This window comes from Apium graveolens, chromosome 6 (assembly GCF_009905375.1).
Source record: "Apium graveolens cultivar Ventura chromosome 6, ASM990537v1, whole genome shotgun sequence".
Taxonomy (NCBI): Eukaryota; Viridiplantae; Streptophyta; class Magnoliopsida; order Apiales; family Apiaceae; genus Apium; species Apium graveolens.
In genome coordinates this window covers 272,089,436-272,107,076 of record NC_133652.1, presented here as the reverse complement: position 1 = coordinate 272,107,076, position 17,641 = coordinate 272,089,436, and the positions used below count along the sequence as shown (strand labels likewise).

Here is a 17,641-nt window from a genome sequence, read left to right as displayed (position 1 = left end):
AATGCAAGTTGAATGTATGTCTTCTTCTTCAAGTATTGTTTATTCTTTATTGGTCTTATCTCTTGTGCTTCTACAATGGTGATTTGATTATTATTGACATTTAGTCTTTACACTACTAGAAAAAGTAGAATAGACATCGGCTAAAAACTGATGTCTATGAACAAAAAAATCTGATGTCTTCGTGGGTGATGTTAAAGACCCCCCATTTAACATCGGTTTTAAAATGATGTTAAAGAAGACGTATAACATCAGTTTTTAAAGATGTTAAATTTCTTATGCATATCTAATCTTCATATATTATCATAATATGATATTTTTATCAATTTAAACATATGTGAGATAAGAAAAATATTTCCATTTACTCATTAAACTGATGTTACTTATACCAGTAACAACGATTTAAAAGATAAACCGATGTAAACATAACTTTTGACATCGGTTCTTTATTTCAAACCAATACCTATTGATCATAAACCGATGTCTAGTTTTGTTTGATGCAACTGATGTAAATGTTCAACTAAAACTGATGTATTAAACTTTGATAGACATCATTTTGCACTGCAATGATGTATGTACTTTTTTTCTTAATGCACATTTCAAAATTAATATATTTTTTAGTTGCAAAACTTCAGTTATCATTACCAAATCAAGATGATAAAGTCTTACAATGACGAAAAACCAGAAACTTATAATTTTTAAAAATACAACAATAACAATCCGATATCTATTTTAAAAAATAACAACCAAAGTAATTTATATCTTTACTATTCTGAAGAAAGAATAACAGAACTCTTCTTTCTATCATTTGTATTGATGTGTGCGTACCTTATCGTGCCACCGTGTACTTCAGTCCCTCCCATGTTTGGATTCTTCCAGCTCTTGTACAAATCCTGGATGAGGTCCACCTTTCTATAGGCTTGGGCACAAACCAATACAGCATACTTCGTATTCGCAGGCCAATCTTGGGATTCAACAATCTATACTCAAGCAAAAAACCTGGTATTAAATGAAAGAAACAATAATAGATAAAGAATAATTGAACTGGTCGGATAGACAGCAATATTAACTTATATCAAACTTGCCTAATTCCATAATGAAGGCATTGTAAAAATGCGACAAGAAGAGATCAGTTTAGGCATTTAGAAATTTTAACTCTATTCTCTAAGATGAGCGTCTATCACGGGCAACCATAAAAGGTTAATAAGTAGACAGAAACAGGCAGAATATGCACCTTATCCTTAACACCACCAACAGGTAAAACTAAACCTCATAATGTCATTTCCCTTGTCATTGTTGTATCTGATCTTACTTTTGTATGACTAAACTGTAACACCGGGGCTGTTAAAAGGGTCACACTTGCAGAGGGACCATCTTTAGGTATCGCACCAGCAGAAAAATGAATGTGAACATCCCGTCCTTCCAACAGATTTGTTTCCTTCGTAGCGGCGAACTTAAGCTCAGTGGCCCTTAATCTTACCTAAATTAAGAATCACACTAGGAAAGAGTATATGTCATGTGAAGTAATTTTATACATCTTTTGGTAGTTGATCTGTTATGCTTGAAACTTTATAGTGATGTTGCAAATAAATTATGCACTGAGAAAATATATATGACACTGACATGACATGACATAATAAAACACGCATCCAGAACCACACATAGAAAACATTAATATGAGTAAATGAGTATCTTATCTACGAGTGAAACCATTTTTACTTCATGGCATTATACACAATACCAAAATACCATTACTGTACCGAAACACACAATAGTTTTACACAACTTAAATCCTCTCTTGATCTGGAATAAAATGCCATAATCTCAAAAAATATTTGGAATTGCTATGTCATGTCTAGAATATGGTACCACAACTTGCAAGTAGCTATAAATAGATGCTTATTGTCGTATTTTCTTAATAAAAAAATTGACCAAGACTCAGATCAGATTTACTTTTCTGGGAAAATGTTAGCTTAATATATATATATATGCATCTGCTTGGCATAAAAAAATGCAACAGATTTACCCAAGTAAGTGCAATCTGCGCCGATTCTTTAATAACATCACCAAGTTGACCAGTGAGATGCTGGTCACCCTTCCCCGCCATAGACGTAGCTTCCACAAAATGAACCTCTCCTCTGAATGCAGTCCATACCAATCCAACTGATAAGTGATATCACGGGTGCTGCAACCCGCTCTCCAGTTTCTTTGTCATCAAAGCGTGGAGGCTGCATCAAAGCGTAGGAAAAAAACCTCAGATCTGCTAAGCATAACAGATATACAACATATAAATATATAAGAGAACAATTAAAGGTCCGAGAAGAGGACAAGCATTCAGTAAGACTCGGCCAATATGCTTTTGTCTATATACAAGTATTCCTATATTAGCTAGTTCCAAACACCTAAACCAGCAGCTGGCAAATAATTCCACACATGCTATCTTAAACACGAGTTTTTGTAATTAAAGATAAATGATTACCCCTAATACTTTTTCCCACATGGATTCATTAAAAACTAATGGTGAATTAAGCCTGAAATCGCTTGACATCTCGCGATTGTCACCCATCATTCCATCATTCTGACATTGAAAACTGGTTTTTTATATACAGAACATCAAAAAATGCAAGAGGTAGAGCCTGTTAGGTAACACACACACTGTAGAGGGGGGTGAATACAGTGTATAGTACACTCAAATCGAACTTAAAGAACTTAAGTAACAGAAAACAAACTTTATTGAAATAATAAACTCTGTTACAATATGGAACTGTTACCTCTCAGTGATGAACAAATATCACGAGAGCTGCTAGGGTTATATATAATAATAACTTCGATAATGATAACACTTATAGTGTAAACCCTATGCCTGTGTTTATATACTACACAGTTACAAGATAATCGCTAATTGATATGGAATATAATTCTGCTTCCTAAAATATATCAATCAGATATCTTCTATTCCAAGTATTCCATTCTTCACGGAATTCCTTCTTCATGCATATCTCTTCTTATGTTTATCTCGATCTTCTTTCCTTTAATCAGCTACTGTCCTTATCTGATTATCCTTCAGCACTTAAGTTCTGATATTTATCTTCTGATGATTATCTCCTGATAATATAAATACTGATATCCTTAAGTCCTGACTTCCAGTATAAGTACTGATCAACAGTTAAGTACTGATCTATCCTGTTCACACAAGATCTGAAAGCTAAACATAAAACATATTAGCCATGACATTATCAAATATATCTAACAATCTCCCCCAACTTGTAAATTAACAAAATATACAAGTTAAACAGATATTTGATGATGTCAAAAACATTAAGTACAAATGCATGAGAAATAGACTAGATAACTACAACTTACAGTCCTTAAAGTTTTACCAATTTCAACTTCTGATAACAACTTCAATCTGTATAAATATCAGAATTTAAGCAGTTGTAGATCTTCGACTTGGCTTCATCATCTTCTGATCTCTCTGATGTCAGGAGTTGTTCTGAGATAGTTCTTCAACAAACATTTCTCAGCATATCTTAGTTCATCAATTATTCTCCTTTTAACACCTTTAAGCTCTGCAGTATCTTCACCAGTTTGAAAGATTGCAGCTCTGAGATCATTAATCTTTGCTTTTCTCAACTCCTGATCTAGTCTTATAACATAAGCTTTGTCAGATTCAAGATTGAATTCAAGTCCCTTAATACCAAGATACGTTCTGATCTGTGCAGTATTAGGCTTCATATCAACAATATCACCATTGTGATCTCTGTACTTTGGAACATATCTGCTGTCAGACTTAACAGAATAAAGCCTTTTCTGTCTCTGAATCTATTCTTTTAAGTAGTTTGCAGCAGTCCCTGTTATTCTGTCATCCACTTGAAGTAAGAAAAGTACATGCTCCAATTCTTCAAAGTACTTCAAAGGAATGACATTTTGTCTTATATGATAAACCCTACCATCTGTCATGAAATACAACATGATGTATTCTTTCAAGTAGGTATGGTAAACCATCTGTACAGATTCCAGTTGATTCAATCTCTCAGGAGTTGCTCCAATACCTGGTTCACTCAAGGAAGTTGGATCATCGGTAGTGTTATGTACTCTTCTTTCATCAGCACTTCCCAATCCAGTTTTATCTCTAGCTTCCTTTCCAGTAACTACTCTTGCTTCAAAACCACTTGGAGTAGTCTTCAAAGATTGAGTCTGTTTTGCTTTAGTGAATCCTGGTAGGAGGGTTTTAGATCTATTTTCTGATATCAAGTTAACTTGAGCACTGTCAGAGGTTACTTGCTTCTTCTGAATATCAAAACTTACAATTTCTTGACTCTGAACAACTTGAGCCATGTCAGAGGTTGTTTTAAGAACTTTTCTTGAAGTCAGAGCAAGATCATCTTTTCCATCAGTAATTTCTTCTTCCTCAGGAGGTACATAAGGCTTGATAGGTTCACCAACCTTTTCTTTACCCTTGGATCTTGGATCTATCTGTGGTTGTGATCTAGCCAAAGTTTCTTCAGTATGTATCCTTTCTTTGATCACAATGCCTTTAGGTTTTGGAAGTAACTTTTTACCAGAAGCTTCAGATTTAGATGTGACTTTCTCTGATTTAAGTCTGGCTTCTTCTTCCTTTAAACTTTCCAAGTCCATCCCTGGATTTTCTTGAAGAAATAACTGTCTTGACATTTCCTCATCAAGATCTAGAAGTTCATCAGAACTTATCCTTTTACCAGCAGCAGAACTTATTCTTTTCCCAGTATCAGAACTTGTTCTGTGACTAGCTTGTCTTGATGTAAACCTTCTACCTTGACTATGACCACTACCCATTCCAGAGGTTCCTTGGTCATCTTTTCCATCATCCTTTCCTTGCAGTGTCTTGTTGGTTTTGCATTTGGACTTAATTACCTTCTCCCCCTTTTTGGCATCAGCAGGTAATAAAAGAGAGATAAGTAGTTCCACTGAGGTCTGGATTTCAGTAAGTTGCGATTGCTGAGAAGCTTGATTTGTCAGAATTTGATCAATCCGAGCTTGTTGCTTCTCTTGAGTTTTCTCAATATAAGCAACCCTGTCAATGGTAGGTTGGAAGAACTTTTTCTTATCAATTTTCCAAACTTGTTCCTGTTTGATAAAGTTCTCCTGAATCTTGTGTAGCTCTGCATGAGTGTTGGAATGAAGACCTTGTAGATGTTTAGTACTCAATGCAGTGACTCTAAGCTGGGTTTTAAAATCATCAGAATGTAACATTTCATCAGCTTTAGTCAAGTGCTCAGCAAGATGTAAAGCATTTGGAACACATGAAACTGAGTTCCATTCCTTAGTCCACTCCTGACCTGCAGGAGTTTCACTCCAAGGTACTGGTGCATCCCTGATAACAAACTCCTTTACCAGTTCAGACTTAGGAAGAGTCAGTGGAGGAGTATGTCCTGAAGGACCTGCTTCATCAGCATCTACAGTTGTAGCAGCCTCACCAGTATCTCCAGCATTTGCAGCATCAGAACTTAGAGAATCAGTATCATCTGATAAGACAACAGTGTGAGTAGCAATGGAGGCTTCAGCATCCTCTAATTGCTGATCTGATACTAAGTTCTGATCAACAGCCATATCCTGATGCTTACCTAAAATCTGATCATCAGCATTTTGATGCAGAGAAGGTGTTGGTGATAACTCAGGAGTTTGAACAGCATCAGTAACAGGTGTTGTGGAAGGATTATTTGCTGTTGGAGCTTCTAAGAAAAGTATTTCAGGCACAACCAGGTTCTGAATATCAATTTCAGCACTTGTGCCTGGATCAACAAGAGACACAGAAGGTGAATTAGCCTTGTCAGATACAGCTTCCTGAGATGGAGTTGATGGAGAAGAAGTGACTGGAGCAAATTCCTTGTCTTGTGAGATCAGAGATTCCTGATCCCCTTCCTTAGCTGCTTCCTCCTCATCATCTGAAACTGGCCTTTGTGCCCTCTGTTTCTTGTACTTCCTTGTTGAGTTAGATTCCTTGGGAGTTTCAGGAACTGTCATACGTCTTAGCCTCTTGAGAAGCCTAGAACCCCCAATTGCAGAATCCTTCTGAGAAGTTGCCTTCTCAGCTTCATCTACCACAGGTTCTGAAGAAGGAATCTGATCCTCAGAATCTGATTCATCTCTCAAAGTAATTCTCCTCCTCTTTTGAGGTGTTTGAGGAACAGTCTTTGTTCTCTTTGGATTAGAGGATGTAGGCTTCACAATAGGTGTTGAAGAAGAAGGTTGAGCAGTCTGTGAAGTGGAGAGATAGGATTTGAGATAAGTTCTGAGGGTAGGTTGAGTAGAATGAGAGGTAGGTACTGAGGTTGATGGATTTTGGTTATGGTGAGTTGGTTGAACATTTGAGTAAACAGATTTGTAAGTAACAGGATCAGCATTTACCAGAATCTGTTTTACAGACTGAGGGATCTGTAATTGTCTCACCATTGATTTCTTTGTGTCAGCATTTATCAGGTCGTTAAAGTACCTTTTTGCAACCTTAAAAGGTGGGGTTTGAGTGCTGACTAACTGGGGTTCATCAGTACAGTAAGTGTAAATAAGTTGACAGAATCTAGCAAAATAAACAACATCTCTATCCTCTGTCATCCTATCCCCAATAAAACCAATTATTCTAGTTGCAAAATCAAAATGAGTTTGATGAATAATAGCATACCCTATGTGCTGACTCAGAATTGGGATAGTATCAAAATTTGAATATTTGTTCCCAAAAGCTTTGGTGATGCAATCAAAGAAGAAACTCCATTCTCTTCTGATATTAGCCCGTTTCAACTGTCCAAGTTTCGTCAGACTCTTTTCATATCCCAATTCAGCCATTAACTCCCGAAGGGCTGAGTCCTCTGGAACTGAGAAAGTACAATCCTCTGGAAGATGTAAAGCCCTGCGTACTGTACCAGGAGTGACTACAAAAGATGAATCACCCACTTGGAAGATAATACTGGGAGTTCCACGGTTACCACCATCATCAAAAACGCCAGTCCTCCAGAACCTCAGAACTTGTTGACTTGAAAATAATTCAGGGTGAGTTAAGGCATACCCAACCTCACTATGTGCAAGAAGATCTTGCACAAAGTGTAATTCAGATGGAGCTTCAGCATGATCAAGAATTGCAGCATAGTTGTTTGGAACAAACTTAGCTCCATCAATGATTAAATCCTTTGGTCCCATGTGAAAAAATTTAGAGTTAAGTATGCCTGATAGGTGTTTGATATAATATCTGTATGAAAACAACGGAAATAGTAAAGTGAAGGAGAGTAAAAGTAAGAAGAGAGATAGAAGATGAAGAAATTAAAAAGATTAAAGAAATCTTCTCTCTGCTGTACTTATACAAAAAAAATATTACCGTTGGACACCTGTCAGATATGCAGTAATAACGGATAGTTACTGGGCTCGAGAAAACAGTAATCATGACTTACCCATTTGCCGAGTTTCAAGGAAAAACTGTTCCATTTATCAAGGGAAACAATTCAAATTTTAACCCGTTATCACTGATTGAATTATTTGTCACTGCAACATTAATATTCTGAAAATAAATCATGTTAAAAATGACCGAGATAAAGTCGATGAATAAGTGTTGACAGAGAATCAAAACTTAACTGAAAAGTACAATTTAAATGGTCATCAGAATATCAATCAGGATTTATCAACTCAAGATAAAATAACTCAGAGACACAATCTTGAAGAAAAAACAGTTTTCATTAATATATCAAGTCAATACATTTATGAAATGGAAATTACATCAATACTTATACAAGATTTTCCCTAAGCTTCTAATCCTAACGTCAACAGCTTTAGTCCTAGCTAAGAAGCCTGACAAAGCTGAGGATGAAGAAGAACGGGAAGAAGACAAGATTAAGTCATCTTCCTCTTCCTATCTTCGACGAACAAGATGGCGAGTCGTATGATTCGCTCTTGCTGACGGATAGCTTCCCGCCTTTCCTCCTCCAGGCGCTCCAGATGGCGATGGTAATCCATCTCGAAGAATAGAAGGTGAGCCAGCACCTCCTGTGGGACAGAGTCCCAGATCTCCTCAGGAATGGCTGTTATATGCCACTCCTGCTGCCACTCGGCACAACTGAGCTCCATTGTGAAGGTTTGTGTGTTCAAAAACATGTTGTATCGAACCATTGTGTTTTTGACAGAAGAAGGAGGATAAGTGTGTGAGAAGAATGTGATGGAAAGACTGATGTGAAGTGGTTGCTTATATAGGCAAGAGAATGCCAAGAGACGCAAAGATATTTAATGCTGACAGGTAGAATTAATTCTACCTCGTCTCCCTAGACTTTGAAAAAGAATAACAGTCATTGGAAAGAGGAATCATGGTCTAGACCGCACAAGACACAAGAAATAGTGGACTGTTCAAGTACAAAACCATTAATCCTAATCATAGTGACTATTAATCTTCCACTTCAACATATTTGAGTACAAACTGAGACTGTTATCAAATTTTATTCAAAGATAAGCCAAGTAAAGGATTAGACTGAGAAATCAGAACTTAGACCTATACCAGAACTTAACAGTCATCAGAACATAATTTCTTAACTCGAAAAAGGAATGCCCATCTTAGTAAATCCTCATACAAGTTCTGAGTTATGAACGTCAGAACTTAATCATCAGAACGTGTAACTTAGAACTTGTCCTCAGAATTTGTGCAATAATGACACATTGACTGTTTTATCTAAAATAACATAGACCACCACAGAAATTTTCATCATTCAGATGGAGTGATTAGTGTGTGCATTAAGCTAAAAACAGACAAAGAGTAAAGTCTGATTCACTGCAGTACATTTTAGAAATAAGGCATAACTAAAATTTTGCTAAAGATCTGTCATTGTCCTGAAACCGACTGAAGAATGAGTTTATGCTTGAGTCCACCTCACCTATTTTGTGCTAATTTTATGCATCTTTTGAAATTCTATTGTACAGTGGCTTCTCAGTGTAAGTGAGTCACGACTGTTTATCAGAATTTATGCTATTTTCAGAGTATTTCTCCAGTAATCATAGAGTGTGAAAAGTCACCAAGAAAATATTTTGCTTTTCTGATGCATATTTACTTAATACCAGCAATGCACTTGGGTCGTCCCTTCCACATTTTTACTCTAGATCTCAAAGGAGTACCTGATTTTATTCTTTGATCTTTTTGCTTTTTCTTTTGATAAGAGAGGTCTATCAGCACTTAGTGCATTCAGCAGTTTTACTAGTATCAGAACTTAACAGATGAGTAGCATTATTCTAATTTGTGACTTAGTAATAAAATATACAAAGTGAACTTAACTAAGCTCAATTATCAGAATTTGCTAGTGTCATAAGATTTCCACTGAAATAATTACTTCTTCCATGGAATCATTTGTTTATTGAAGACTACTAGATCAGTATCTAGCACAGTTATCCTCATAGGATTGAATAATTACTTAAACAGACATATCACTTACCAGAGTTTAGAAATATATATCAGACAACAGTCAGTACTTAAAGACATGTATCAATTAAGCACAGAATATACAATGAGATTAATTCTGTAAATACTGAGCATAAAGTCTGATAACACAGAACAAGACTAAGCAGATTTAGAGAAAGAACCTGAAACCATTCCAAGTTCATTTACCAATCTTGTAAAAGTAGCTTCACATAATGGTTTTGTGAAGATATCTGCCAACTGTTGATCTGTGGGAACAAAATGCAATTCCACTGTACCTTCATCCACATGTTCCCTGATGAAGTGGTACCTGATGCTGATGTGCTTTGTCATAGAGTGTTGAACTGGATTACCTGTCATAGCAATAGCACTTTGATTATCACAGTAAATAGGGATTTTGAAATATGTTAACCCATAATCCAGTAACTGATTCTTCATCCAAAGAATCTGTGCACAACAGCTTCCTGCAGCAATATACTCTGCTTCTGCAGTTGATGTGGAAATTGACTTTTGTTTCTTGCTGTACCAAGAAACCAATCTGCCTCCAAGAAATTGGCAGCTTCCACTTGTGCTTTTCCTGTCAATTTTGTAACCTGCAAAATCTGCATCTCAGTAACCTATTAGTTTAAAATCTGATTCTCTAGGATACCATAATCCCAGAGCAGCTGTCCCTTTAAGATACTTAAAGATTCTTTTTACAGCTATTAAGTGAGGTTCTCTTGGATCTGCTTGAAATCTTGCACAAAGACAGGTAGCATACATGATATCAGGTCTACTAGCAGTTAGATAGAGTAGAGAGCCAATCATACCTCTGTAGTCAGTAATATCTACGATTTACCGGTATCCTTATCCAGTTTTGTTGCAGTGGCCATTGGAGTGGATGCACTTGAACAATCTTGCATTCCAAATTTCTTTAGCAAGTTTCTGGTGTACTTGGTTTGACAAATAAAAGTGCCTTCCTCATTCTGCTTGACTTGAAGGCCCAGAAAATAGCTAAGCTCCCCCATCATACTCATCTGATATCTTGACTGCATTAGTTTGGCAAACTTCTTGCAAAGTTTGTCATTTGTAGATCCAAAAATGATATCATCAACATAAATCTGGACCAGAAGTAAGTCCTTTCCATGGTTGAGGTAGAACAGTGTTTTGTCTATTGTCCCTCTGTTGAATCCACTTTCCAGAAGAAACTGAGCTAAAGTCTCATACCATGCTCTAGGAGCTTGCTTAAGTCCATAAAGTGCTTTATCAAGCCTGTAGACATAATCTGGATGTTTGATATCTACAAAACCTAGAGGTTGTTCAACATATACCTCTTCCTCCAATTCTCCATTGAGAAAAGCACTTTTCACATCCATTTGAAAGACAGTAAACTTTTTGTGAGCAGCATAAGCCAAAATATCCTTATGGCTTCTAACCTAGCAACTGGTGCAAATGTTTCATCATAATCAATTCCCTCCTGTTGAGAGTATCCTTTTGCAACCAGCCTTGCCTTATTCCTTGTAATTATGCCATCACTGTCAGTTTTGTTTCTGAATACCCACTTTGTACCAACAACAGATCTATTCTTTGGTCTTGGCACTAGGGTCCAGACTTTGTTTCTTTCAAATTCATTCAACTCTTCCTGCATTGCTTGCACCCAATCAGCATCTTGAAGAGTTTGTTCTACTTTCTTTGGCTCAGTCTGAGAGAGAAAAGAATTGTATAGACACTCATTTGAAGTACCTGTTCTAGTTCTGACACCTGCATCAGGATTTCCAATTATCAAATCAGGTGTATGTGATTTTGTCCACTTCCTTGCAGATGGAATGTTTTCTCTAGAACTGGATGCTCCCCCATGATCCATGCTATCTTTATTTTCATTTTCTGATGCTCCCCCTGAAACTATGCTCTCTGAGTTGGATTCTTCAGTATTTAGATTTTCAGCACTATCAGAACTTGGCTTATCAGAACTTGACGAATCAGAACTTGAAGAGCCAGATGCATGTTCTGATGTTTCTTGAGATGTGGTAGGATCTTGGGTATGCTCCCCCTGCATAGGTGCATCTTCCTTTAACATAGTCACCACAGTTTCAATAACATCAGAGTTTAATCCGTCAGAGTTTGTAGTATCAGGACTTAGACTGTCAGGATTTTCAGTATCAGAATATGAGTCTTCATTTTCAAATCTCAGCTGATCATGGTCAATGAAATCTTTAAGACCAGTGATCTTCTTGTCATCAAAAGAGACATTGATAGATTCCATGACCACTTTTGTTCTCAAATTATAGACTCTGAAGGCTTTTGTGGAAAGTGGATATCCAACAAAGATTCCTTCATCAGCTTTTAGATCAAACTTTGATAGCTGTTCAGGATGAGTCTTGAGAACAAAACACTTGCATCCAAATACATGAAAATATTTCAGATTTGGCTTCTTTTTCTTCACCATCTCATATGGTGTTTTTCCATGCTTGTTAATGAGTGTTGCATTTTGAGTAAAACAAGCAGTCTGCACAGCTTCAGCCCAGAAATAGGTTGGAAGCTTTGCTTCTTCAAGCATTGTACGTGCAGCTTCAATGAGAGTTCTATTCTTCCTTTCAACAACTCCATTTTGCTGTGGAGTTCCAGGAGCAGAAAATTCCTGCTTTATTCCATGGCTTTTGCAGAACTCTTCCATTATCAAATTCTTGAACCCAGTGCCATTATCACTCCTTAAAATTTTCACAGAATCTTTGACCATTTTATCCAGCTGTTTGACATGATCAATCAAGATAGATGCAGTTTCACTTTTTGTGTGCAAGAAATACACCCATGTGTATCTGGTGAACTCATCCACTATGACCAACGCATACTTCTTCTTTGCAATAGACATGACATTTACTGGACCAAATAGATCAACATGTATAAGATGATAAGGCTCAAGAATTGATGATTCAGTCTTGCTCTTGAATGAAGATTTTCTTTGTTTGGCTTTCTGACATGAATCACAAAGACCATCAGGAGCAAATACTGTGTTTGGCAATCCTCTCACAAGATCTTTCTTGACCAGTTCATTTATATTGTTGAAATTTAAATGAGAGAGTTTCTTATGCCAATTCCAGCTTTCTTCAATTGATGCTCTACTTAACAGACAGATTGCAGAGCCATCAGTACTTGTTGAAAGCTTAGCTTCATAAATGTTACCACGTCTATATCCTTTCAGAACAACTTTGCCTTTAGATTTACTCACAATTTCACAGTGTTCTTCAAAGAAATCAACATGATAACCTCTGTCACAGATTTGACTTATACTCAGAAGGTTGTGTTTAAGTCCTGAGACCAGAGCTACTTCTTTAATGATGACATTCCCAAGATTGATATTGCCATATCCCAATGTTTTTCCAATGTTGCCATCTCCATAAGAAATACTTGGGCCAGCTTTCTCCACAAAGTCTGATAGCAGGGCCTTATTTCCAGTCATATGACCTGAACATCCACTGTCCAGAACTAGAATATTTTTCCTGTTGCCCTGCAATCATAAAGACCACTAATTATTAGTTTTAAGGACCCAGACTTGCTTGGATCCTTTGGCCTTATTAAGTTTGTTAACATTTGCAGCGGATTTAGCATCAGAGTTTATGTTAACATTTTTCTTATCAGAATTTACATTATCAGACTTTGAATCAGAATTTATACTAGAAGGAACAATGGAAACTTTCTTCAAAGAAGGTTTTATTTGATAATAATCATAGTACAAACTATGATACTCCTTACAAGTATAAATGGAATGCCATAAACTACCACAATGAAAACAAGGATTTTGTGGTTTGTATCTAACTGACTGACTCTTAACTCCTAATTTTGAAGGTAAGGAGTTAATATTCTTATTTTTCCTGCAAAAAGAAGCCAGATGGTTAGAACTTCCACAGTTATGACATGTTTTCCTAGGAGCATCAGGAACAGGTTTATAATCATTGCTTTTATTCACACCTTCCTTTCCATTCCTATTTTTCCTAGGTGATTTTACCTTGTTTGCATTCTTGACATCTTTCAGCTTATGCTTAAGATGCTTCTTTGTCATTAAGCCTATATTTACTTCAGCTGTCTTTTCCTGTTTTAGTTTGTCAGAAGTTAATTCCTCTTTGACTTCTGATTTCTCATTATCGGACTTTACAGTTACAAACTTAACAGGTTTTAACTTTGGCTTTTGCTTAACAACAGGCTTAATTTCTTCAGTTCCTTTATCATTCTTATTTTCTCCATAACCTAAGCCCTCTTTCCAATTTTCACTACTTAGCAAATTTTGAGTTGTTCTGCCAGAGTTAGTCCAAGTCCTGATTATCTCTCTTTCCTTTTCCTAACTCAGTTTTTAGAGATTCATTCATTTTTAGCACTTCATCCCTAACATAAAAAGCATCATCTCTATCCTTCTGAGTTTGATGGAATATAACTAACTCTTTTTCTAAGAAATCATTTCTTTTCTTAAAAACAAGATTTTCAGAAGTTAATCTTTCACATGTTAAGGTTTGATCTCTATAACTAACAAACATGGTTGTAAGATATCTTCTCAACTCATTAATATCATCAGTATGAAAAGCATAAGTAGTCTGAGGTATCTTTGTTTCAGCAGCTTCAGAACTGCTCTCATCACTTTCTTTATCAGCATTTGCCATCAATGCATAGTTCTCCTCACTTTCAGAGTCTGAAGTGTATGTCCAGCTTTTCTGCTTTGTGACAAGAGCCTTGCCTCTGTCCTTCTTGCATTCAGGAGATATGTGGCCTTTCTCACCACAGTTATAGCATTTAACATTGGTGTAATCTCCTCTGTCAGACTTTCCTCCTCTGCCTTCAGATCTTCTGAAATTCTTCTTATCAGAACTTATGCTTTTCCTGGAAAACTTCTTTCCCTTCCTAAACTTCCTGTATGCAATCTTTGTGATTCCTTTCACCATAAGAGCACACAGCTTCATCATCTCCTCATCAGCATTAGTCTCAGGCAAGCTTTCAGAGTCTGAGTCATCATCACTCTCAGAACTTGATGACTCAGTATCAGACTTTATGAAAAGAGCTTTACCCTTGTCTTTCTTTGAGGAAGCTGCTTTGGGGAATTCTTCTTCAGCCTTAAGAGCAACTGTCCTTGACTTTCCTCCTTTCCTCTTGCTTCTTTGTTCCATCTCCAGCTCGTGTGTCTTGAGCATTCCATAGATTTCGTCAAGAGTTGTTTCATCAAGATTGTAGTTGTCTCTTATTGTCGTTGCCTTCAAATCCCAGCATTCAGGAAGAGCTAACGGGAACTTAAGGTTTGAATCTTCAAGATCATACTCTTTATCAACCAATGACAAATCATTCAAAAGTTTGACAAATCTATCATATAAATCATTCAATGACTCATTAGTCTTTGAGTCAAAGTGTTCATACTCTTGAGTGAGTATTGTCTTCCTGTTCTTCTTAATTGTGTCAGTTCCCTGACATCTTGTTTCCAGAGCATCCCATATCTCCTTAGCAGTCTTGCAGTTGATTACCCTGTTTGACATTACATTATCAATGGCACTATGCAGTAAGTGTCGTACCTTAGCATCCTTAGCAATTGATGATATGTCCTCAACAGTATAATCACTCTTCTCCTTTGGTACGGTCATTGCTGCTTCACCTGCAACTGCAACAGCGAGTTTGGTTGGTTTGTGAGGACCTTCCTTGATTCTATCAAGGTATTCTGGATCTGTTGCTTCCAGGAACATGGTCATCCTTACCTTCCATATGGGATATTCAGATGGTCTCAGTATGGGGACTCTGATGGTCTCATACCGACTCTGAATTTGTGTCTTCGGTGGTTCCTCAGTTTTAGTAGGCTTAGTTGGAGTTTCTGTGTCCGACATGATTGTGTTTGGATCTTTAACTGTATGTATGTTAACATATATGCTCTGATACCAATTGTTAGGTCACACACACACTGTAGAGGGGGGTGAATATAGTGTATATTACACTCAAATCGAACTTAAAGAACTTAAGTAACAGAAAACAAACTTTATTGAAACAATAAACTCTGTTACAATATGGAACTGTTACCTCTCAGTGATGAACAAATATCACGAGAGCTGCTAGGGTTATATATAATAATAACTTCGATAATGATAACACTTATAGTGTAAACCCTATGCCTGTGTTTATATACTACACAGTTACAAGATAATCGCTAATTGATATGGAATATAATTCTGCTTCCTAAAATATATCAATCAGATATCTTCTATTCCAAGTATTCCATTCTTCACGGAATTCCTTCTTCATGCATATCTCTTCTTATGTTTATCTCGATCTTCTTTCCTTTAATCAGCTACTGTCCTTATCTGATTGTCCTTCAGCACTTATGTTCTGATATCTATCTTCTGATGATTATCTCCTGATAATATAAATACTGATATCCTTAAGTCCTGACTTCCAGTATAAGTACTGATCAACAGTTAAGTACTGATCTATCCTGTTTACACAAGATCTGAAAGCTAAACATAAAATATATTATCCATGACATTATCAAATATATCTAACAGAGCCACCAGGCTTCAGCAAATAATAGCAGAATGTTAGTTTCAAGCATCTCCTTATTATGACTTATTAAATTTACAATAAATTAATAAGTTTCAAACAGTTAAATATGACAAGCAGTCACCAAACTGATTTGATATCATATGGAACAACATCTTCAGCATTAACCGGAAAAGGAGGTGCCCCAGGCCTCAAACTCACTGGAAATTCAGCATCTCGTAGTAGAACTTAATCAGCCACTCAGGCCACACAATGCTAACTGAAACATCAAGATACCTCATGTGAATAAGTTGATAGCATGGACTCTATTGATACTGCCAAATCTGATGCATACCGCAAGGCCAAGGAAGCTGTTTCAGGTTCCACCTACAATATAAGTTGTGTTTCAGGTTGCAAGTAAGATATCAGAAAAATGGACATAATGAATAATCAATTAAGCATAGAAACACCTCACCTGATCCACCAAAGCATACAAGACAGCGATGATGCAGGGAAGGCAGCACAAACCGTAATGCCAATGATGCATGCCAGTGTCACGCAAAACACAATAAAGAATACATCAAAAGCCAATATATTATACAAAGCCTGCGTTAAGATCACATATAATCACTTATTTAGATTTTATTATGATAGTTCAAATTTAAGGAAATAGTATCAAAACGAACCAATAGAGCCAATAGAGCTGAGGGGATTGCTCAACTAAAGCTTGCCCATCAAGGGAGACCAATAAAATCCAAAGATCCACCACACAAAGGAAAATATTGTATTTGCTGATTTCAAATTCTTCACTACAGAACTAAGAATGAAAACAGAGTCAAATGAACATATAATATATTAACTCCAAGAAATTACCTCAAACTTTCCACAATAAATTGTGTTTATCTCGTGCATTTACTCTCTCTATATATATAATGTAAGAATACAAGTATTCGGCAGCGAGGTTCGGGTGTATAAACCTGACTTATCATAGCTCATAGATTCGTCTTGAATATAACGATAATGTTATGGACAGAGCTAAAAACAAGGAGAAAATATGAGTACCCTGTCCTCCGACGACCGTAATTGAAGGTAACGCGTCCCAGATAACAGGCAACGGGCTTTCTTCATAGTAATCACCATGAGCACTACTAGTTCTTTATAATTCACATCCAATAAAAAATAAAAACACAACAAAAAAACTAAAACAAAAGTATAAAAATAAAAATAAAAGAAAAAGAGACACAATCAGTTATATATATAACTGAAAACAACAACAAATCTGTTAAAAAACTAAAAATTGAAATTTAAAAACCACTTAATAATTCGAGCGGAATAAGGATATATAACAACATAGATAGGCCGATTGGAACTTCATCTACACCTAGGTAACACAAGTCGAACGATTTATTGAAAACAAGAGTTAGGATTCATGTAATTGAAAGATATAATTCAAATTAGGGATCTTAATTGTGAGTTCTTGGTTTCAATTTGGAAAGTTGGGTTTTGAATTTAGGGTTCTACGTTGAGAGTTCAGAAAGATGGGTGGAGAGGGGAAGTAAGAGTGATTGAGAGAGAGAGAGATGTTCTTCCGTCAGAGAGAGAGTTTTGATAGTTTTGATTTTTGATTTTGTGTTTTTTTAAATGTATATTTGAGGATAAAGTTGAAAAGAGGGGGAAGAGTTGAAAATAAACGAAGGCAAAACGGGGGAAATTTAAGAGGGAATGAAATTTTGGCTAGGGGGAATGGGG

At 36.3% G+C, this 17,641-nt stretch overlaps 1 pseudogene; it reads right to left on the bottom strand.

Moving 5' to 3' along the window:
* Positions 1 to 531: 531 nt before the first annotated feature.
* LOC141666047 (lon protease homolog 2, peroxisomal-like) lies at positions 532 to 16,439 on the bottom strand (annotated as a pseudogene).
* Positions 16,440 to 17,641: the final 1,202 nt, after the last annotated feature.